Here is a 25,238-nt window from a genome sequence, read left to right on the forward strand (position 1 = left end):
TAGGAGGACAAAACCTAGGAGGGAGTCACTGCCCACAGGGTGGGGAGAACTAATATTTAAAACAGGTGAAAACAGTGAGATATGACAACGATTTTCAGTGTGTAACCTTTCCAAGAATGCATATGAGGGCTTCCACCCACAACCTGGAGAAGCTCCCTCCATGTGTCCTCAGATGGTGAGGGCTGCAACCAAGGGGATCATATAGGAGGAAGGTCTCAGCATAATGCATAGAAAAGGCCACGTGTAAAAGGGGACCCGTTACTCCTCTGGATGAGACAGTGATGTCAGAGGAGTTGGTGTAGACACACAACCTCAGTCCTGAATGGCCCATGAACAGCTGACAGAGCCGTGGATATTTTCACACCGAGCAATTAGAGTGAAGCCTAAAATCTACACTGTGTGATGAGTGGCTATTTAAAGGGACACATGTCATGCATGGTGTGGTAGTTTCTGGATATCAAAAGGAGGTTGAGGATTATTTCTGAAGGCTCAGGCTTGATTAGAGCTGGGAACACATCCTGACCCTGCCTGTGCCCTCTGATCAAGGCTCACAGCTGGGACCTCCCCAACACAGCCCCAAACAGCCCCTCCCCTGTCCAACCTCCTGACATCATCAGGCAGAGGGACCTGACCAACAGCCAGGGAGGGTCAGAGAACTGGGGTCTCATTTGCATGGACAGCCCCTCCCTCTCTCAGAGGATGAAGAGGGGAAGGGAGAGATGAGGGAAGGCTCTGCTCAGCTGTGGGACCACAGAGGCAGGATCAGTGATGACCTCCACCATGGCCTGGTCCTCTTTCCTCCTCACCCTCCTCGCTCACTTCACAGGTGACTGGATGTAGGGACAGTGAAGGGAACCTGGGAGGACACGTGGTTCCCTGCTTCCTTCTCTTATGTCCAGACCCCAGCATCACCCTCTCTGTGTCTCTCCCCCTTGCAGGTTCCTGGGCCCAGTCTGTGCTGACTCAGCCAGCCTCAGTGTCCGGGTCTCTGGGCCAGAGGGTCACCATCTCCTGCACTGGAAGCAGCTCCAACATTGGTAGAGATTATGTGGGCTGGTACCAACAGCTCCCGGGAACACGCCCCAGAACCCTCATCTATGGTAATAGTAACCGACCCTCGGGGGTCCCCGATCGATTCTCTGGCTCCAAGTCAGGCAACACAGCCACCCTGACCATCTCTGGGCTCCAGGCTGAGGACGAGGCTGATTATTACTGCTCTACATGGGACAACAGTCTCACTGTTCCCACGGTGCTCCAGGCCTGTGGGGAAGTGAGACAAAAACCCACTTACCCGTCTGCAAAGTGAGTGAGCGCCCCAGCAGCTGCATGCTTAGGCTCCCTCAGGGTTTCTGCTTATTTTATGCTTGATGCCCTGGACCCAGATACATCCTGGGACCCACCTGGGAATGTTGGCTCCTTTGTTCTCTGTGTCCTCAGAGTAGCCCCAATTGTACAAAATGAGTCTCAGATGAAAGAGAAAGTTTTGTCCTCATGAGCTGGGACAGTTTCTTCTAGGATAGTGAACATTTTCTTATCATCTTCTAATTTTTCAGTAAATGAAATACTCATAGATCTTGATTTGTATTTCCCTGATGGCAAGTGATGCAGAGCATTTTCTCATATGCATGTTGGCCATGTCTATGTCTTCCTCTGTGAGATTTCTCTTCATGTCTTTTGCCCATTTCATGATTGGATTGTTTGTTTCTTTGGTGTTGAGTTTAATAAGTTCTTTATAGATCTTGGAAACTAGCCCTTTATCTGATATGTCATTTGCAAATATCTTCTCCCATTCTGTAGGTTGTGTTTGAGTTTTGTTGACTGTATCCTTTGCTGTGCAAAAGCTTCTTATCTTGATGAAGTCCCAATAGTGCATTTTTGCTTTTGTTTCTTTTGCCTTCGTGGATGTATCTTGCAAGAAGTTACTATGGCCGAGTTCAAAAAGGGTGTTGCCTGTGTTCTTCTCTAGGATTTTGATGGAATCTTGTCTCACATTTAGATCTTTCATCCATTTTGAGTTTATCTTTGTGTATGGTGAAAGAGAGTGGTCTAGTTTCATTCTTCTGCATGTGGATGTCCAATTTTCCCAGCACCATTTATTGAAGAGACTGTCTTTCTTCCAATGGATAGTCTTTCCTCCTTTATCGAATATTAGTTGACCATAAAGTTCAGGGTCCACTTCTGGGTTCTCTATTCTGTTCCACTGATCTATGTGTCTGTTTTTGTGGAAGGAGCCTCGGTGTCCAACGAAAGATGAATGGATAAAGAAGATGTGGTTTATGTATACAATGGAATATTACTCAGCTATTAGAAATGACAAATACCCACCATTTGCTTCAACGTGGATGGAACTGGAGGGTATTATGCTGAGTGAAGTAAGTCAGTCGGAGAAGGACAAACATTATATGTTCTCATTCATTTGGGGAATATAAATAATAGTGAAAGGGAATATAAGGGAAGGGAGAAGAAATGTGTGGGAAATATCAGAAAGGGAGACAGAACGTAACGAATGCTAACTCTGGGAAACGAACTAGGGGTGGTAGAAGGGGAGGAGGGCGGGGGGTGAGAGTGAATGGGTGACGGGCACTGGGGGTTATTCTGTATGTTAGTAAATTGAACACCAATAAAAAATTTAAAAAAAAAGAAAAAAGAAATACTCATAGATCATGAAGCTATTATGGTCCTTCAGCCCCATCCCTGCTCTGCTGATGCACATGTCAGCTCTCTGCAGCTGAGCTCATTATTAGCTCAGCATCAAGCAGAGGACTAGTTATGTTTATTATTTGATGTTGGCTTGGAACAATAAATCAATACAACACTCAAAATTATGAAAGGTAAAAAAAATAGCTTTCTAGAGAAAAACACCCATGTGAATGTTTCTGGAAACTTTACTCATAATCACCAGCCTGAAGGTAATCAAAAACCTGCACATCGGGTTTTATACTAGCTTTTTATAAAATGACCGACGCTTTAGGTAAAGAAGATGTCCTCCAACATGATGTATATTCACATAGTGGAATATTAGTCAAAATTTAAGGAAATATGCTCTCAAGTCCAAAAATATACATGAGTATTAACTACACATTTCTTAGGAAAGAAGAACATATCAAGACTACATTTCACGTCATTGGAATTTCATCGTATTTTGGAAGAGGCGGGAATCTAGAGGTGGTAAGGAGGCCAGTGATTCACAGCAGGTGGAGGAAGGAGGAGGGTGAGTATGTGAGGTGACTGTATTCATGGTGATGTCACTCTCCTACTGGCCCTGTGAAGGCGGCCACACCACACTGCTGTATTGTCACAGCTCAGTAAACTGTACCCCAGAGCGACAGCTCTTACATGCAGGCTGGGAATGTCATCTAGGAGTCTGGGATCCATGACGGAGCTCACAGGGGGACATCATCCCATCCAATGTTCCAAGGAGGTGTGACCCTATGTCCCCAAAGGGAGAAGATAGGAAGGTAGGGACCTGTGGGAGATTGAACAGGCAGTTTGAAAAGGGAGCAAAGAAACTGCACATGAGCCCCTTAGTCCAGATGACAGAGTGTGCCCCCTGGGTGGAGGGTCAGTCATTGTGATGTTTCAGAGCTGTGCCTGGAATTGAACCACAACCTCTAATGTCACAGATGGTGGGAGCCAGTGTTGTCCCTTCTGGAACAGAAGGTCCTGTGTTGTGAGGGTCTCAGCCTCTCCATGACCAATGTCAAGGTCGGACCTGCCCTTGTGGTTCTGATGGCAACTGCAGGAGGTCCTTCAGATATAACACAGGAAACTTTGATAACTAAAGGTTGATTACTTATAAACCTGAAAATTGTAGCCTGAAACAGAAATCATCGTAGAGTCAGGTCTAGCCTGTGGCCTCCCCATCAAGAGTGTGGACAGAGGCTCAGCTGACAGAAGAAGGAACTGGGGTCAGAGACAGACACAGAGACAGGGAGAGACCAGGCTTCAAGGACTCACCTTGGAGTCCATGGAGACAGCATCCCTGGTGTCTTTTTCCATGTGCTTCATGCCCTGGGGATGGTGATGACCCTGTTAATCTTGGAGAAGCAGTGAAGCAATGGGTACAATTGGAGATAGTCCCCAGGGAGGAGCCACAGCAGGGGATTCTGAGCCATTGAGGGCCATGAGGTGCAGCCTCAAGAAGGATGGGTGTGGCCTGGGTGTGACCTGTTCTCTGAGACCAATGGAAAGGGGATTCATAGCACTGGAGGCAGGGGGCCTATGTTCTGGACTCCCATCCCCTCATCTCAGATAGGGGAGACCAGGGCTGGGGCAGCAGGGGACTGGGAGCCTGTCCCTGGGGTTCATGGGGTGCTGGCAGCTGGGAAGGCAGCTGCTGCCAAAGTCTGGGACCAAGGCCCACCTGCGATCAAGGCCAAGACCCCCATACTTCAGGAAGGTCCTCTCAGGCTCCTGCCCAAGGAGACACCAGGGAGAAGATGAGGTGAGATGCAGTGACCAGGATGATGTCCTCCTCCCTCCAGGGGTTGAAGGGATGATAGAGAGTCCCCAGATCTGCCTCCCTGTGGCTGGAGTCCTGGGAATGTGCAGGGGGAAAGAGGTTGGGGTTCGACTCAACCCCTTCTTCTTCATGACGCCCACTGTCTTGGGCACTGTAGCCTGACCTTGGACATTCAGCACATGCTACTCCATGACTCCTCTTCCCCTCTGGGGTGTGAAGGTCTGCAAACATCCCTCCCAACACATGTCACTATGCTCTGCTCTTTCTGCTCAGAACAGCACCAGTCTTCTGGATGAGCTCCCAGGCTTGATGATCCCCCAAAACTGAGATACTCCCAGCTTCAATGACCCATCCCCCATGAGGGTCTCTGTTTGCAGGTTCCCTGTCCCAGCCTGTGCTGATCCATCTGTCCTCAGGGTCTGGGGGCAGCCCAGGAGACTCAGCGGTTTGCGCTGCCCTCATCCCAGGGCATGATCTGGGATACCTGAATTGAGTCCTGCATCAGTCTTCCTGCATGGAGCCTGTTTCTCCCTCTTCCTGTGTCTCTGCTTCTCTCTCTCTCTCTCTCTGTCTCTGTCTCTGTCTTTGTCTCTCTCTCTCTGTGTGTGTGTCTCATGAATAAATAAATTTAATCTTTAAAAAGATAAAAATAAATAAAACTGATAGTAACCAGATATCTTCCCCTGGAGGTTTATTACAGGTTTATATTTAACTAACACACAGCTGGTCCTGACTAACATGTCATTCAATATGTGGCACATTTGTAAAAGCGGATATTTTTCATAGTATTATGATTATTGTATTACATTTTTGAAGAGCAATTATCGTGAGAGTGTAATAATATCTCCTGTTTCTTAGAGGCTAAAAGAAGAAAAAGTACACACGAACAGAGAAAATTGTTTTTGAGCAAAGCAATTCTTCAATATGCTACTGTGATGGTACTTAAATGACACTATGGCACTGTCAGAATTCACTGAACCATGTAGAGCCACTTGACAGAGCCCTAAAGTCTGCATATAAAAGTCAATTATAAGGTTTGAGGCCCATGAAGGAATGTAGTCTGTAACCAAACCCATGGACCCGCAGGACAAACCTATGAGCCCACCTCAGTGCAGGGCTTGGGGGAAAGCTGCTCCACTGAGGCATTGAACGTGAGTGGATCCTGTAAGTGTAAAGTCATGAGAGACTGCACAGAGCTCTGTGTCTAGTAGACAAGGGTGTGTCTTGGGGGGAACAGGTGCATGGTTTTGTTAGGGCCATGCTGTGTCTTGAAATTGTGCAAATGAGTAAATGGATGGATGTTGCTGCAAGCTGCTTGCTCACTTCAGGAATGGAGATTCATCAAGGAAGGAGGCCCGAGTGAAGACTGTGGTCATGGATTTTAGCTGGAGATGGTAGTTTGCAATCATGTGTAGTTTGGTGGAGACAGATAATTGCAAGTGGAAAAGGTCACCACTATGTGCATGTTCGGGTTACTTACTCCCACATAGAATTCCTTCATGTTTCCGCTGTGAGGGATTAGATGCAGTGAAGTCCCATAATGTCACTATGGTGCATTTCCCCAGATAATGCTCTCTAATCCCATTCTCTCAGGAGGAGAGGCAGGATGAACAGGGATCAGCTTGTAGTGTCAGAAAGTGAAGAATCCGTCAGAACAAACACAAGCAAATCAATGCACTCCCACCATGCATACACAGGTGCACACACACACGTCATGACAGGGTGTGTCAAGGAGTTCATGAGCCAACTGAAAATGCTCCCACTGAGAAAAACTGGAAAGATTTGAGGACCAAATAAATACAATGGTATTGAGTTTTAACTCCAAGTCTATAGGAGATGTCCACGAACCATACTGTTAACTGCTGGTACAAATGCATAAACAGAAGAGACGCTTTCCTGTGCAGAGAATTTTGAGTAACAGGTGTAAACTCTTGGTCCTGAAGGATGTCAGGAATAATCCTCACTCAGTAAGTGTAGACATAGACACCAGAAAACAAGGAGAGCCAGAGAAAATGTCACAGTAAGAGAAGCTTGAGATATGAGGAATGTAACGAATAATCCTGATTGGAGTCTCAGAATAGAAAAGGGACATTAGGTAAAAACTATAAAATGTGAATAAACTGAGGATATAAATTGTTATGGATTGATTCCAGTCTCCACTCATTCATGTGATAAAAAGTTCTCAAACATCTCATGTTTCAGGATGTGTCAGAATCAGGAAATGGGGATGTTGCAGAGGTAACCAGCTCAGGTGAGGCCAGTAAGGTTTAATCTCATGTGGAATATTTCTCTCCCTTTGGTTTTCCTCCAAAACTTTGGTTGGAATGATGGTGAAAGGCTTCTCAGTGTTTTAGAGAACAGAGCTATCATTGTCATAGAAAGCCTTGATATAACAGAAAAAAATATCAGAAGGTTCTGTGGTCTTTTTACTCTCAATTCCTGCTGCATTTAACAAATAAGTACAAAGCTGAATGGAGGTGGATACCAGGTCCATGGGGTCACTTGATTTAAGAGTAGAGAAAGAAATTCTAAGGTTTCCATATCATATAATTTTTTTTATCAATCCTTATACTGTTAACAATTAGAATCTGGACTAATGAAAAAGGAAAATGAATCATAAGTATATCAGAGAGACACAAGAAATAATGAATTCCCAGGCTCACTGCAAAGGGAAAATGAAAACCCAGACTGGGAAGCATGAATAGTGGACACTTTCATGCTGAGATCATTTTAGTGTGTACAAATGCAGACATCATTGCCAGGACCTTTGGGGTCATGTGATATAACTGGAGGCTCTCATAAAACAGCACCATCTACATTGGCATATCCTATCCCTCAGGTAGGATAACCCATGTAGATTCCTTATCAGATATGAACAAACAGTGTACCTTGGGGAATAGGCCTTGAATTTGGTTTTGACTGGAATCTGATCGGGACTCCAGGACACTGCAGTCAGCAAACTCAAAGTTTAGGTAAGAGTAATATATTACCTAACATAAACACTGTAAAATAAAACCTGTATGTAGGAGCCTGGATCTTATTAGTGACCTGGAGAAAATTAATGATTAATGATTTTGTCCCAAAGTCACTCAGTTCAACTCCACAATGGCTACTTCCCACTCCCTCTGGTTCCTTGGTTGGGAAGGTCTTGGACTAATGTCTGTCCATTGGGCCTCTCAGACATCCTTCCCCCATGAATTTTGAACAATACTTCTGAGCAATAATTCTTGGTCAGGGACCAATACACGTATCATGAGGGTTCTCAGTGAAGTAGGTGGAAGACCGCTCAGTAGAAGAGGGCTTCATTTATAATAACATTCTGTTTATACCAATTCTCATACTGAGTAAAAACTGCTTTAAAAATACATTAAGTAAGAAGAGGGGCAAGATGGCGGAAGAGTAGGGTCCCCAAATCACCTGTCCCCTTCAAAGTACCTAGATAACCTTCAAACCATCCTGAAAATCTATGAATTAGGCCTGAGATTTAAAGAGAGAACAGCTGAAACGCTACAGTGAGAAGAGTTTGTGCTTCTATCAAGGTAGGAAGATGGGGAAAAAAGAAATAAAGAAACAAAAAGCATCCAAGGGGGAGAGTCCCTACGAGGAGCCAGGCTAAGGCCTGGGCGAGTGTCCCCAGGACAGGAGAGCCCCGTCCCAGAGAAGCAGGAGCTGCACCAACCTTCCCTGCGGAAAGTGGCTTGCAAGAAGTTAGAGCAGGACCCGAAGAGGGCGGGGATGCCCTCGGGCTCCCTGGGACAGTAACAGACACCTGCGCACCCAGGAGAGTGCGCCGAGCTCCCTAAGGGCTGCAGCGCGCACGGCGGGACGCGGCGGGACCAGGAGCAGCGCGGAGGGGCTCCGGCAGAGGAAGAGGCTCCGTGCGAAGGGGGCTGCGCGGTTCCAGGAGCAGCTCGGGGAGGCTCAGGCGGCGGCTCCGAGGAAGGGGTTGCGTGACCCGGGAGCGCGAATCCACCAGCTCAGGCTCCGGAGCACAGGGCGCCGGGACACAGCCCAGGATCCGGCCTCCCCCGGGACAGGCAGAGGCCGGGAGGGCCCAGGACAGCGAGGACGCTCCTGCCCCAGCTGAGCAGATCAGCGGCCCTGCCCCGGAGCCTCCAGGCCCTGCAGACTGAGAGCTCCGGAGTTCCTGAGGGGGCTGAATCCAGGTTTCCAAAGCTGGCCCCGCCACTAGGGCTGTGCTCCTGGGGCCTCACGGGGTAAACAACCCCCACTGAGCCCTGCACCAGGCAGGGGCACAGCAGCTCCACCAACTGCTAACACCTGAAAATCAGCACAGCAGGCCCCTCCCCCAGAAGACCAGCTACACTGACTGACAACTTCCAGGGGAAGACAAGGGACTTAAAGTACACAGAATCAGAAGATACTCCCCCGTGGTTCTTTTTTTTTTTTTTTTTTTTTTTTTTTTGCTTTTTGATTTGTTTCCTTCCCCCACCCCCCTTTTTTCTCCTTTCTTTCTTTTTCTTTCTCTTTTTCTTCTTTTTTTTGTTTTTTTCTTCCCTTTTATTTCTCTTTCTCTTTTCTTTCCTTCTTTCTCTCCTCACTTTTTCTCCTTTTCCCAATACAATTTGCTTTTGGCCACTCTGCACTGAGCAAAATGACTAGAAGGAAAACCTCACCTCAAAAGAAAGAATCAGAAACAGTCTTCTCTCCCACACAATTACAAAATCTGGATTACAATTCAATGTCAGAAAGCCAATTCAGAAGCACTATTATACAGCTACTGGTGGCTCTAAAAAAAAGCATAAAGGACTCAAGAGACTTCATGACTTCAGAATTTAGAGCTAATCAGGCAGAAAATAAAAATCAATTGAATGAGATGCAATCCAAACTAGAAGTCCTAATGACGAGGATTAACGAGGTGGAAGAACGAGTGAGTGACATAGAAGACAAGTTGATAGCAAAGAGGGAAACTGAGGAAAAAAGAGACAAACAATTAAAAAACCATGAAGGGGGATCCCTGGGTGGCGCAGTGGTTTAGCGCCTGCCTTTGACCCAGGGCGCGATCCTGGAGACCCGGGATCGAATCCCACGTCAGGCTCCCGGTGCATGGAGCCTGCTTCTCTCCCTGCCTGTGTCTCTGCCTCTCTCTCTCTGTGTCTATCATGAATAAATAAATAAATAAATCTTTAAAAAAAAAAAGACCATGAAGGTAGATTAAGGGAAATAAACGACAGCCTGAGGAAGAAAAACCTACATTTAATTGGGGTTCCCGAGGGTGCCGAAAGGATCAGAGGGCAGGATATGTATTTGAACAAATTCTAGCCGAAAACTTTCCTAATCTGGGAAGGGAAACAGGCATTCAGATCCAGGAAATAGAGAGATCCCCCCTAAAATCAATAAAAACCGTTCAACACCTCGACATTTAATTGTGAAGCTTGCAAATTCCAAAGATAAGGAGAAGATCCTTAAAGCAACAAGAGACAAGAAATACCTGACTTTTATGGGGAGGAGTATTAGGAGTAACAGCAGACCTCTCCACAGACACCTGGCAGGCCAGAAAAGGCTGGCAGGATATATTCAGGGTCCTAAATGAGAAGAACATGCAACCAAGAACACTTTATCCAGCAAGACTCTCATTCAAAATGGAAGGAGAGATAAAGACCTTCCAAGACAGGCAGCAACTAAAAGAATATGTGACCTCCAAACCAGCTCTGCAAGAAATTTTAAGGGGGAATCTTAAAATGCCCCTTTAAGACGAAGTTCAGTGGAACATTCCACAAAAGCAAGGACTGAATAGTTATCACGATGACACTAAATTCATATCTCTCAATAGTAACTCTGAATGTGAACGGGCTTAATGACCCCATCAAAAGGCGCAGGGTTTCAGACTGGATAAAAAAGCAGGACCCATCTATTTGCTGTCTACAAGAGACTCATTTTAGACAGAAGGACACCTACAGCCTGAAAACAAAAGGTTGGAGAACCATTTACCATTCGAACGGCCCTCAAAAGAAAGCAGGGATAGCCATCCTTATATCAGATAAACTAAAATTTACCCCAAAGACTGTAGTGAGAGATGAAGAGGGACACTATATCATACTTAAGGGATCTATGCAACAAGAGGACTTAACAATCTTCAATATATATGCTCCGAATGTGGGAGCTGCCAAATATATAAATCAATTATTAACCAAAGTGAAGAAATACTTAGATAATAATACATTATACTTTGTGACTTCAATCTAGCTCTTTCTATACTTGATAGGTCTTCTAAGCACAACATCTCCAAAGAAACGAGAGCTTTAAATGATACACTGGACCAGATGGATTTCACAGATATCTACAGAACTTTACATCCAAACTCAACTGAATACACATTCTTCTCAAGTGCACATGGAACTTTCTCCAGAATAGACCACATATTGGGACACAAATCGGGTCTGAACCGATAGCAAAAGATTGGGATCGTCCCCTGCATATTCTCAGACCATAATGCCTTGAAATGAGAACTAAATCACAACAAGAAGTTTGGAAGGACCTCGAACACGTGGAGGTTAAGGACCATCCTGCTAAAAGATGAAAGGGTCAACCAGGAAATTAAGGAAGAATTAAAAAATTCATGGAAACTAATGAGAATGAAGATACAACCTTTCAAAATCTTTGGGATGCAGCAAAAGCAGTCCTAAGGGGGAAATACATCGCAATACAAGCATCCATTCAAAAACTGGAAAGAACTCAAATACAAAAGCTAACTTTACACATAAAGGAGCTAGAGAAAAAACAGCAAATAGATCCTACACCCAGCAGAAGAAGAGAGTTAATAAAGATTCGAGCAGAACTCAACGAAATCGAGACCAGAAGAACTGTGGAACAGATCAACCGAACCAGGAGTTGGTTCTTTGAAAGAATTAATAAGATAGATAAACCATTAGCCAGCCTTTTTAAAAAGAAGAGAAAGAAGACTCAAATTAATAAAATCATGAATGAGAAAGGAGAGATCACTACCAACACCAAGGAAATACAAAACATTTTAAAAACATATGAACAAGGGGCCTGCGCGGTTCCAGGAGCAGCTCGGAGGGGCTCGGGCAGCGGCTCTGCGGAGGGGGTTGCGCGGCCCGGGAGCGCGAATCCACCAGCGCAGGCCCCGGAGCACAGGGCGCCGGGACACAGACCAGGATCCGGCCTCCCCCGGGACAGGCAGAGGCCGGGAGGGCCCAAGACAGCAAGGACGCTCCTGCCCCAGCTGAGCAGATCAGCGGCCCCGCCCCGGAGCCTCCAGGCCCTGCAGACGGAGTTCCTGCCAGAGCTGAATCCAGGTTTCCAGAGCTGCCCCGCCACTGGGGCTGTTCCTCCTGCGGCCTCACGGGGTAAACAACCCCCACTGAGCCCTGCACCAGGCAGGGGCACAGCAGCTCCCCCAACTGCTAACACCTGAAAATCAGCACAGCAGGCCCCTCCCCCAGAACACCAGATAGACTGACAACTTCCAGGAGAAGCCAAGGGACTTAAAGAACACAGAATCAGAAAATACTCCCCTGTGGTTCTTTTTTTGTTTGTTTGTTTGTTTTGTTGTTTTTTGTTTGTTTGTTTTGTTTTGCTTTTTGATTTGTTTCCTTCCCCCACCCCCCCTTTTTTTCTCCTTTCTTTTTCTTTCTCTTATTCTTCTTTTTTTTTCTTTCGTTTTTTTACTCTTCCCTTTTTTTTCTCTTTCTCTTTTCTTTCCTTCTTTCTCTCCTCTCTTTTTCTCTTTTTCCCAATACAACTTGCTTTTGGCCACTCTGCACTGAGCAAAATGACTAGAAGGAAAACCTCACCTCAAAAGAAAGAATCAGAAACAGTCCTCTCTCCCACAGAGTTACAAAATCTGGATTACAATTCAATGTCAGAAAGCCAATTCAGAAGCACTATTATACAGCTACTGGTGGCTCTAGAAAAAAGTATAAAGGACTCAAGAGACTTCATGACTGCAGAATTTAGAGCTAATCAGGCAGAAATTAAAAATCAATTGAATGAGATGCAATCCAAACTAGAAGTCCTAACGACGAGGGTTAACGAGGTGGAAGAACGAGTGAGTGACATAGAAGACAAGTTGATAGCAAAGAGGGAAACTGAGGAAAAAAGAGACAAACAATTAAAAGACCATGAAGATAGATTAAGGGAAATAAACGACAGCCTGAGGAAGAAAAACCTACCTTTAATTGGGGTTCCCGAGGGCGCCGAAAGGGCCAGAGGGCCAGAATATGTATTTGAACAAATTCTAGCTGAAAACTTTCCTAATCTGGGAAGGGAAACAGGCATTCAGATCCAGGAAATAGAGAGATCCCCCCCTAAAATCAATAAAAACCGTTCAACACCTCGACATTTAATTGTGAAGCTTGCAAATTCCAAAGATAAGGAGAAGATCCTTAAAGCAGCAAGAGACAAGAAATCCCTGACTTTTATGGGGAGGAGTATTAGGGTAACAGAAGACCTCTCCACAGAGACCTGGCAGGCCAGAAAGGCTGGCAGGATATATTCAGGGTCCTAAATGAGAAGAACATGCAACCAAGAATCCTTTATCCAGCAAGGCTCTCATTCAAAATGGAAGGAGAGATAAAGACCTTCCAAGACAGGCAGCAACTAAAAGAATATGTGACCTCCAAACCAGCTCTGCAAGAAATTTTAAGGGGGACTCTTAAAATTCCCCTTTAAGAAGAAGTCCAGTGGAACAGTCCACAAAAACAAGGACTGAATAGATATCATGATGACACTAAACTCATATCTCTCAATAGTAACTCTGAATGTGAACGGGCTTAATGACCCCATCAAAAGGCGCAGGGTTTCAGACTGGATAAAAAAGCAGGACCCATCTATTTGCTGTCTACAAGAGACTCATTTTAGACAGAAGGACACCTACAGCCTGAAAATAAAAGGTTGGAGAACCATTTACCATTCGAATGGTCCTCAAAAGAAAGCAGGGGTAGCCATCCTTATATCAGATAAACTAAAATTTACCCCAAAGACTGTAGTGAGAGATGAAGAGGGACACTATATCATACTTAAAGGATCTATTAAACAAGAGGACTTAACAATCCTCAATATATATGCTCCGAATGTAGGAGCTGCCAAATATATAAATCAATTATTAACCAAAGTGAAGAAATACTTAGATAATAATACACTTATACTTGGTGACTTCAATCTAGCTCTTTCTATACTCGATAGGTCTTCTAAGCACAACATCTCCAAAGAAACGAGAGCTTTAAATGATACACTGGACCAGATGGATTTCACAGATATCTACAGAACTTTACATCCAAACTCAACTGAATACACATTCTTCTCAAGCGCACATGGAACTTTCTCCAGAATAGACCACATATTGGGACACAAATCGGGTCTGAACCGATACCAAAAGATTGGGATTGTCCCCTGCATATTCTCGGACCATAATGCCTTGAAATTAGAACTAAATCACAACAAGAAGTTTGGAAGGACCTCAAACACGTGGAGGTTAAGGACCATCCTGCTAAAAGATAAAAGGGTCAACCAGGAAATTAAGGAAGAATTAGAAAGATTCATGGAAACTAATGAGAATGAAGATGCAACCGTTCAAAATCTTTGGGATGCAGCAAAAGCAGTCCTAAGGGGGAAATACATCGCAATACAAGCATCCATTCAAAAACTGGAAAGAACTCAAATACAAAAGCTAACCTTACACATAAAGGAGCTAGAGAAAAAACAGCAAATAAATCCTACACCCAAGAGAAGAAGGGAGTTAATAAAGATTCGAGCAGAACTCAACGAAATCGAGACCAGAAGAACTGTGGAACAGATCAACAGAACCAGGAGTTGGTTCTTTGAAAGAATTAATAAGATAGATAAACCATTAGCCAGCCTTATTAAAAAGAAGAGAGAAAAGACTCAAATTAATAAAATCATGAATGAGAAAGGAGAGATCACTACCAACACCAAGGAAATACAAACGATTTTAAAAACATATTATGAACAGCTATACGCCAATAAATTAGGCAATCTAGAAGAAATGGACGCATTCCTGGAAAGCCACAAACTACCAAAACTGGAACAGGAAGAAATAGAAAACCTGAACAGGCCAATAACCAGGGAGGAAATTGAAGCAGTCATCAAAAACCTCCCAAGACACAAGAGTCCAGGGCCAGATGGCTTCCCAGGGGAATTTTATCAAACGTTTAAAGAAGAATTCATACCTATTCTCCTAAAGCTGTTTGGAAAGATAGAAAGAGATGGAGTACTTCCAAATTCGTTCTATGAGGCCAGCATCACCTTAATTCTAAAGCCAGACAAAGACCCCACCAAAAAGGAGAATTACAGACCAATATCCCTGATGAACATGGATGCAAAAATTCTCAACAAGATACTGGCCAATAGGATCCAACAGTACATTAAGAAAATTATTCACCATGACCAAGTAGGATTTATCCCTGGGACACAAGGCTGGTTCAACACCCGTAAAACAATCAATGTGATTCATCATATCAGCAAGAGAAAAACCAAGAACCATATGATCCTCTCATTGGATGCAGAGAAAGCATTTGACAAAATACAGCATCCATTCCTGATCAAAACTCTTCAGAGTGTAGGGATAGAGGGAACATTCCTCGACATCTTAAAAGCCATCTATGAAAAGCCCACAGCAAATATCATTCTCAATGGGGAAGCACTAGGAGCCTTTCCCCTAAGATCAGGAACAAGACAGGGATGTCCACTCTCACCACTGCTGTTAAACATAGTACTGGAAGTCCTAGCCTCAGCAATCAGACAACATAAAGACATTAAAGGCATTCAAATTGGCAAAGAAGAAGTCAACCTCTCCCTCTTCGCCGATGACATGATACTCTACATAGAAAACCCAAAAGTCTCCACCCCAAGATTGCTAGAACACATACAGCAATTCGGTAGCGTGGCAGGATACAAAATCAATGCCCAGAAGTCAGTGGCATTTCTATACACTAACAATGAGACTGAAGAAAGAGAAATTAAGGAGTCAATCCCATTTACAATTGCACCCAAAAGCATAAGATACCTAGGAATAAACCTAACCAAAGATGTAAAGGATCTATACCCTAAAAACTATAGAACACTTCTGAAAGAAATTGAGGAAGACACAAAGAGATGGGAAAATATTCCATGCTCATGGATTGGCAGAATTAATATTGTGAAAATGTCAATGTTACCCAGGGAAATTTACATGTTTAATGCAATCCCTATCAAAATACCATGGACTTAAAAAAAATACCATGGACTTTCTTCAGAGAGTTAGAACAAATTATTTTAAGATTTGTGTGGAATCAGAAAAGACCCCAAATAGCCAGGGGAATTTTAAAAAAGAAAAACATATCTGGGCCATCACAATGCCAGATTTCAGGTTGTACTACAAAGCAGTGGTCATGAAGACAGTGTGGTACTGGCACAAAAACAGACACATAGGTCAATGGAACAGAATAGAGAATGCAGAAGTGGACCCTGAACTTTATGGTCAACTAATATTCGATAAAGGAGGAAAGACTATCCATTGTAAGAAAGACAGTCTCTTCAATAAATGGTGCTGCGAAAATTGGACATCCACATGAAGAAGAATGAAACATACCACTCCCTTTCACCATACACAAAAATAAACTCAAAATGGATGAAAGATCTAAATGTGAGACAAGATTCCATCAAAATCCTAGAGGAGAACACAGGCGACACCCATTTTGAACTCGGCCACAGTAACTTCTTGCAAGATACATCCATGAAGGCAAGAGAAACAAAAGCAAAAATGAACTATTGGGACTTCATCAAGATAAGATGCTTTTGCACAGCAAAAGATACCATCAACAAAAGTAAAAGACAACCTACAGAATGGGAGAAGATAGTTACAAATGACGTATCAGATAAAGGGTAATTTCCAAGATCTATAAAGCATTTATTAAACTCAACACCAAAGAAACAAACAATCCAATCATGAAATGGGCAAAAGACATGAAGAGAGAAATCTCACAGAGGAAGACATAGACATGGCCAACATGCACATGAGTAAATGCTCTACATCACTTGCCATCAGGGAACTACAAATCAAAACCACAATGATATAGATACTTTCCTCTGCCTGTGTCTTGACATTCTCAGGCAGAGGGACCTGATCCAGGAGTAGCTCAGAGGCAGAGAGCTGTCATTTGCAAGGACAGCCTTTCCCTCTTTCAGAGTTTGAATAGGGGAAGGAGAGATGAGGGGAGGTTCTGCTCAGCTGTGGAGGCACTGAAGGCAGGATCAGTGATGACCTTCACCATGGCCTGGTCCTCTCTCCTTTTCACCTTCCTCGCTCATTGCTCAGGTGACTGGATGTGAGGACAGGGGAAGGGGCCTTCTGAGGAGACATGGGTCCCTGCTTCCTCCTCTTGTCTCCAGACCCCAACATCACCCTCTCCGTGTCTCTCCCCTTGCAGGGTCCTGGGCCCAGTCTGTACTGACTCAGTCAGCCTCAGCGTCTGGGTCCTTGGGCCAGAGGTCACCGTCTCCTGCTCTAGCAGCACAAACAACATTGGTATTATTGGTGTGAAGTGGTACCAGCAGATCCCAAGAAAGGCCCCTAAACTCCTCATATATGATAATGAGAAGAGACCCTCAGGTGTCCCCAATTGATTCTCTGGCTCCAAGTCTGGCAACTTAGGCACCCTAACCATCAATGGGCTTCAGGCTGAGGACGAGGCTGATTATTACTGCCAGTCCATGGATTTCAGCCTCGGTGGTCACATAGAGTTCCGGGCCTGGGGGGAGGTGAGAAGCAAACCTACCAAACCCACAATGATGGGGCTTCCTGTGCAGGCCTGACAGTTTGGCCAAGTCAACTGATTCTTTGTTTGATATAAACTGGATTCTGAGACCCATCTCATAGAATTTATCTGCAATTCTCTCTACATTCTTTTAAGTGTCCCCATGAAACCTGTAACTGGGAGCAATTTATTGTGTGATTTTCTCAAACTGAGCACAGATTCCCGGGTGCCAGAGTCAGCTTCTTTGGTCACAGAGACTATGTCATGTCATGGCAGAAAATGGACACTAAATCCAGCTCTGTCTGAGTCAGAACACATCAGGAGTGTCCAATATGTGTCCTGCTACCAAGAGCTCCATGGATGGGCAGCCAAATCCTCATCTATTATAATAGTTAGACCTTCTGTGGACCCTGATCCATTCTCTGGCTCCATGTCTGGAACTCTGGCTCTCTGACCATCACTGGGTTGAGGTCTGAGGTGTAGGCATCTCCTCACAGCTCCTCTTCTGTCAGCATGTCATGGTTCATCCGAGTGCTCAAGAACTGAGATGAGAATCCCTTTCTCATCTGCTGGATGGGGTGCCTCAGGAGCTGCTCAGGGTCAGACTGTGGCTCCTGCTTCTGCTGTTAATGTCTTCACCGATATGAGTCCAAGGTCCATGTAGGGGAGCTAGGTGGGAGTGAAGGATCCTCCATCTCATTGTCCTCAAAGACTCTGACCGCAGTCCCCTCTTAGACAAAGGGTCTGAAAGGACACAGAAATGTCATCTTCCCCATCAGGTTCGGGCACAGATTCCCTTTGCACTGAAGTTAACAGAAACCAGCTGAAATAATTCCACCTGACTGGGCCTGGAACCTATCTCTGTACTCACTGAACAAGTGAGGGGTGAAATCTGCGGCTTCCTCCCAAGGAACAAACCCAGAGCTTTTGACCACCCCAGACCTCCTTCTGGGAAGGAAGCTACAAGCTGGGATGAGGACCCAAAATCAAGTGGCATTGTGGGCTCAAGTTTGCATAATGCATCACCAAACAGGCCCTTAACCCCCTGAGCTTAGGAGGAGATAAAGGACAAATCCCAGAGATCAAGACTAGCTGTAAGGCCAGGGGACCTTTGGAAAGTCCCAGCATGATGTACACTCCTCTCCTCTCACTCACCTCTTCCGCTACTGCCCAGGTTCATGGAGATTTCAGAGGCCAGACTTTGGAGGGATCCCTCTGCCTTTATTCTTAATTTTTAACATGTCTACTGTCATTTCAGGGACCAGTTTTCAGGCTGTGATTACTCAGGAGTTCTCACTAACAGTGTCCCCAGGAGGGACATTCACTCTCACCTGTGCCTCCAGCCACTGGCATAGTAACAATGCTCAGTATCCTTCCTGGTTTTACCAGAAGCCTGGCCAAGTCCCCAGGGCATTGATTTAGGATACAAGCAATGAAAATTCCTGGACCCCCACCAAGTGCTCAGGTTCCCTTTGTGGAGCAATATTCTCCTGACCCTCTACAGTGCCTTGGTGAGAACATAGCTGAGTGGCACTGGTAGCTGCTTTTATTGTGATGCTGGGTGCAGTAAGAGACCCAGATCAGGAAGCAAGACTTAAACATTTACACCAAGCATGTGTACAAATATGATCCTCTCTCATTGGCAGGCCATGACCAGATTCCTGACTTCGAGAATACACTAAATGTTGGTCATCCATGCAGAGATGGGGATGCAATGGGTCTGATTGATTATCGTTCGTACTTGAGTCTACTCCATCCCATTACATTGAGCTTAAGGCAGATGATTAAACAACTGAGCCACCCAGGCACCCCCCTAATGATAAATTCCTAAATACAGATTTAAAATGAGAAAATTGGGGATCCCTGGGTGGCTCAGCGGTTTAGTGCCTGCCTTTGGCCCAGAGTGCAATGCTGGAGTCCTGGGATTGAGTCCCACATCAGGATCCCTGCGTGGAGCCTGCTTCTCCCTCTGTCTGTGTCTCTGCCTCTGTGTGTGTGTGTCTCTCATGAATAAATAAATAGAATCAGAAAGAAAGAAAGAAAGAAAGAAAGAGAGAAAGAAAGAAAGAAAGAAAAAGGAAGGAAGGAAGGAAGAAAGAAAGAAAGAAAGAAAGAAAGAAAGAAAGAAAGAAAGAAAGAAAGAAAGAAAGAGAAAGATCTTGGAAACTAGCCGTTTATCTGATACGTCATTTGCAAATATCTTCTCCCATTCTGTAGGTTGTCTTTTAGTTTTGTTGACTGTATCCTTTGCTGTGCAAAAGCTTCTTATCTTGATGAAGTCCCAATAGTGCATTTTTGCTTTTGTTTCTTTTGCCTTCCTGGATGTATCTTGCAAGAAGTTACTGTGGCCAAGTTCAAAAAGGGTGTTGCCTGTGTTCTCCTCTAGGATTTTGATGGAATCTTGTCTCACATTTAGATCTTTCATCCATTTTGAGTTTATCTTTGTGTATGGTGCAAGAGAGTGGTCTAGTTTCATTCTTCTGCAGGTGGATGTCCAATTTTCCCAGCACCATTTATTGAATAGGCTGTCTTTCTTCCAGTGGATAGTCTTTCCTCCTTTATGGAATATTAGTTGACCATAAAGTTGAGGGTTCACTTCTGTGTTCTCTATTCTGTTCCATTCATCTATGTGTCTGTTTTTGTGCCAGTACCACACTGTCTTGATGACCACAGCTTTGTAGTACAACCTGGAATCTGGCATTGTGATGCCCCCAGCTATCTGCATCACTTGCCATCAGGGAAATACAAATCAAAACCACAATGAGATACCACCTCACACCAGTGAGAATGGGGAAAATTAACAAGGCAGGAAACAACAAATGTTGGAGAGGATGCGGAGAAAAGGGAACCCTCTTACACTGTTGGTGGGAATGTGAACTGGTGCAGCCACTCTGGAAAACTGTGTGGAGGTTCCTCAAACAGTTAAAAATAGACCTACCCTACGACCCAGCAATTGGGGATTTACCCCAAAGAAACAGATGCAATGAAACGCCGGGACACCTGCACCCCAATGTTTCTAGCAGCAATGTCCACAATAGCCAAACTGTGGAAGGAGCCTCGGTGTCCATAGAAAGATGAATGGATAAAGAAGATGTGGTTTATGTATACAATGGAATATTACTCAGCCATTAGAAATGACAAATACCTACCATTTGCTTCAACATGGATGGAACTGGAGGGTATTATGCTGAGTGAAATGAGTCAATCAGAGAAGGACAAACATTGTATGTTCTCATTCATTTGGGAAATATAAATAATAGTGAAAGGGAATAGAAGGGAAGGGAGAAGAAATGGGTAGGAAATATCAGACAGGGAGACAGAACATAAAGACTCCTAACTCTGGGAAACGAACTAAGGGTGGTGGAAGGGGAGGAGGGCGGGAGGTGGGGGTGAATGGGTGACAGGCACTGAGGGGGACACTTGACAAGATGAGCACTGAGTGTTATTCTGTATGTTGGCAAATTGAACACCAATAAAAAATAAATGTATTATTATAAAAAAATAAAAAGTAAATTTATTATAAAGAAAGAAAGAGAAAGAAAGAAAGAAAGAAAGAAAGAAAGAAAGAAAGAAAGAAAGAAAGAAAGAATTATTTGTGGAAAAAGAAAGAAACAAAATTGGTGGACAGAACACAGGAGGAATTCTGCATTGCCAGTTGCTGGGTATATCATAAAAAGTTGTAATCACAAACTGATCCAGAAGCTGGACCCAGGCACTCTGTGGTTATTAACCTCTGTCCTTTGTAGATGATGGGTTCTGCTTGACTTAGCTTCTTCCAGAGTGTGCTCCAAGAATGTATCCTTGAGATAGCAATGTGGTGTTGATGTGATGTGTTTATGCCACAACCCTGTGAAGGCCTCTTCATAAATATAAGACTTAGTGGATGTGTGTGAGGATCTATTTTTCTTGCTGCTGACCAACACAAGCCTTGTATGCAGAACTCCTTTGCTTATTAGTCATCTACTGACCTGGAGTAGCCTTCCTCTTTCGCTTGTTTCCATTCCCTGTGAGGACAGGAGCCCATTTCCACTCACACCTGGGAGGCTCCCTAGAGTGTTGGAAACCAACACCAGGTGAGCAGGGCTGGACACCTACACTCAGGCACTTGGATGGAGCAGGGAGGTGTGACGGCCTAGGGCAGGCTCCAGAGAGAGCATGGAGGAAGACATTGTTGATGTTCTATACGAGGTGAGGGGTTCTCAGAAGTCAATGAGCTCCAGATACCCAGAATGATCAATGGTCAGGTAGTACCAGCCACATAGAGACATTTCTCTGACTGTCTTTGCTGTGTGTCCCACACTTGAATTTTTTTCCTTTTGTGTATATGTGTTATTACTGTATCCACAAAGCTCAAAACCTAGCCTGACACGAAGGACAAATTCAACACCAGTTTCTTGAATGAATGTGTGACTTAACCTTAATAGGATTCCCATGAAGAGGAATAGATCACTAGATGGGATGAGAGCGGGGTGTTATAAGTTGGCAAATTGAAATTCAATAAAAAAGAGGAAAATATCTAAGGCAAAAACGATAATTGCTGCTTGTGGAACATTTTACATTTGGAGGGCTGAATTGATCAGATAGGAGTTGAGAACTAAGCACTTGATATTAGGACAGAACAAGAGAAAAACACAGACTTCAATCTTGGTGAAGGTGACAGTCCCATGGACTGGATTCAATGGGTTCCTGCAGAGAACAAGAAAGGACATGATTAGCCTCCAGCTGCTGATTGAAGAAACCAGAGAGAGCAGCTGGATCATAGAGCATATTCTGAGCACAGAAGACAATGTCCTTGAGCAAATGAACTACAACATACAGGTCAGGTGTATGAACATCTGCTGACAATTCACCAAACCAAGTACCAGGAAAATTGTCATTTGCATACATAAGCATGGACTTGGTAAAAATACACCATATAATCAAGAAATTGTAATATTTACTTCCTCATCCAAAATTCTTTGGAAAGCCCCCATGGTGGCAAATCTATCGAACAATGTTGGTGCAGGAGTTCAGTGTTCAGAGAAAAGAAGTTTCTTCACATGAGGGAGGCAAAGATAGAAGCCCAGAAATAAATGTCTGAGAATTGGCTCCTCCACTTCTCTCTATTTTTTGACAGTGTGGCATGCTGTAAACATAGAATCTGCAAAATGACATACATCATGCTTCTGTCATGGTAGCTATTAGAGCAGTCTTTCTTTAAGCTTTCATTTATCTATTCATGAGAGACACAGTGAGAGGGACAGAGACATAGGGAGAGAGAGAAGCAGGCTCCCTGTGGTGAGGCCCATGTTGGACTCGATCCCAGGACCCCAGGATTACCCCCTGAGCCAAAAACAGACGCTCAACTGCTGAACTACCCAGGCGTTCCAGGCAATCTTTCTCTTATGACAACATGAAGTAGTGCAACACAACACAATTTATGGCACAGTAGGTAAAAACTCTTATCTGGAAACAAAACTGATGGAAAACTAACAATGAATGTTTAACCAAAATCAAAGACCAATGAAGTGGTTCAAAGAGTGCAGGGTCTTCTCTGGGGTGAAAATAGCTGCCATTGATGTACATTCCTGAAACTCCTGAGAATGAAACACCTCTCGAGAGTGAGATACAAAAGAATCAGGTACAATATACTGGAATCGCCCGTCTCTAGAAATCAGATGAGAGATGTGAGAATAGACAGGGACCTGGCAAGTTGCAGAAACCAGCTGGACTCAGGTCTTCAGGCCAGGGTGAGTGTGTGCTCTGCAACCAGCAGGGGGCGCGGTGGGACTGCCCTGTGGTCCCTACTCCACTGCTTACTGAGGATCATTGACACTAAGGAGCCTGTTCTTGGGGGCTGGGCCCTGTGCTCCCTGCTGGGGACTCAGGCCTGGCAGAGATTTCTGAGGTATGTCCAGTGTATAATCCTCTACAATGCACACGACAGCTTCTACCCACAGCCTGGAAAGAGTGCTCCCTGGTCCTCAGTGCTGAGGGAACTTCTGGGAGAAGAGGACTCTCCAAACAGAGAGGAATCAGGTAAGAGGAAAGATATCAGCCTCCTGCACAGAACTGGCCATGTGTCAATGTGGACTCATCACTGCTCTGGACGTGATCCTCATCTATGTAATTCTACAAAAGACATCACCTCAGTCTGTCCCATGAATAGCCCAGGGATCTGTGGACAGACTCACTATGTGGAGCATGAATAGGGTAAAAATGTGTCCTGTAGGGATGGGAGGCCACATAAGGGGACACCAGGCCTGGCCCTAAGGAACTTGACAGTGGACAGTATGGTGAGGAGGCAGGAGTTATCCCTAATGGACTCATGTCACCATGTTGTACAATGCTGTGTCTAGGTCTGGACCCAGGGAGCACCCTTCACATGTTTCTGAGGGACAAGGGTTGATCAGAGCAGAAAACCTGCCACCTGATACTGCCTGTGTCAGGGCTCATAGCTGGGACCTCTGCACCCCTGTCCCATGCAGCCCCTCCCAGCCTTACCCCCTTGTGTCCTCAGACAGAGGGACTAGGGTCTTATTTGCATGGATGGCCCCTCCCTCTCTCAGAGGATGAATAGGGGAAGGGAGAGATTAGAGGAGGTCTGCTCAGCTGTGGATCCCCAGAAGGCAGGATCAATCAGTGATGTCCTCCGACATGGCCTGGTCCCCTCTCCTCTTCACACTCCTCGCTCACTGCGCAGGTGACTGGATATGGGGAAAGGGGAAGGGATCCTGGGAGGGCACATGGGCTCTGATTTTTCCCCTTTTCTGTAGAAGAGAGCATCACCCTCTCTGTGTCTCTCCCCCTTGCAGGGTCCTGGGCCCAGTCTGTGCTGAATCAGCCGGCCTCAGTGTCTGGGGCCCTGGGCCAGAAGGTCACCATCTCCTGCTCTGGAAGCACAAATGACTTTGGTAGATTTGGTGCGAGCTGGTACCAACAGCTCCCAGGAAAGGCCCCTAAACTCCTCGTGGACAGTGATGGGGATCGACCCTCAGGGGTCCCTGACAGATTTTCTGGCTCCAGCTCTGGCAACTCAGGCACCCTGACCATCACTGGGCTCCAGGCTGAGGATGAGGCTGATTATTACTGTCAGTCTGTTGATCCCACGCTTGGTGCTCACACAGTGCTCCGGGCCTGGGGGGAAGTGAGACACAAACCTGCCATCCCCACTGTGATGGGGCTGCCAGTGCAGTCCTGAAAGTTTGGCCAAGTCAGTGCTTCTTTGTTTGTTTGATATAAATGGACGTCTGAGACCCCCCCTAAAGGAATTTGTCTATAATTCTTTCCACATTCTCTTAAACTTCTCCTTGAAGCCTGTCCTTGGGAGCAAGATGCTGTATGATTTTCTTAAATTGAGCACATATTCCTGGGTGCCAGGGTCAGCTGCCCTGAGACAGAGTCCATGACAGGTCAGGGCAGAAACAGGGTCCCTGCATCCAGCTCTGAGTCAGGACACATCAGGCATGTGTCCAATATGTGACCTGTTACCAACCGCTCCATGAATGGGCAGTCAAATCCTCATCTATTATGATGTCAGGTCTTCTGTGGACCCTGATCCATTCTCTGGTTCCATATCTGGCAGCTCGTTCTCTCTGATCATCATTGGACTGATCCTGGATGGTGAGGTCACTCTTCACTGTCCCTCCTGTGACAGCATTTCAAGGCTCACACAGAATCCCAGGTCTTTGAGAACTGGGACCAGAACCCCTTTGTCATCTGCTGGGAGCACGAGGCCCCAGCAGCTGCTCAGGCTCAGCCGGTGGCTCCTCCATCTGCTGTTCCTTTTGCCAACACAGGTCCAGGTCCATGTAAAGCATAGAGCCACCACCTGGGGTCTCAATGCTATTCCTTCCCTTGTGTCCTCAAAGACACTCCTGCACCACCTTCCTAGAGAAAAGGTCTCAAAGGACACAGAAAGGTCATCTCCCCCATCAGGTTCTGACACAGGGTTTCTTTGTACTGAAGTATATGGACTGGGGGTGGCAGATCCAGAGTGCTCACCTCCCATCTGACCTCTGAGGAATCCAGGATCTCCATCCTTGGTCATTTACCTATTT

General features: G+C 45.1%; 1 pseudogene; it reads left to right on the top strand.

Moving 5' to 3' along the window:
• The first annotated feature begins 23,835 nt into the window (after positions 1 to 23,835).
• Positions 23,836 to 24,379, top strand: LOC144299436 (immunoglobulin lambda variable 1-40 pseudogene; annotated as a pseudogene).
• Positions 24,380 to 25,238: the final 859 nt, after the last annotated feature.

The sequence above is a fragment of the Canis aureus genome, chromosome 27 (assembly GCF_053574225.1).
Source record: "Canis aureus isolate CA01 chromosome 27, VMU_Caureus_v.1.0, whole genome shotgun sequence".
Classification (NCBI taxonomy): Eukaryota; Metazoa; Chordata; class Mammalia; order Carnivora; family Canidae; genus Canis; species Canis aureus.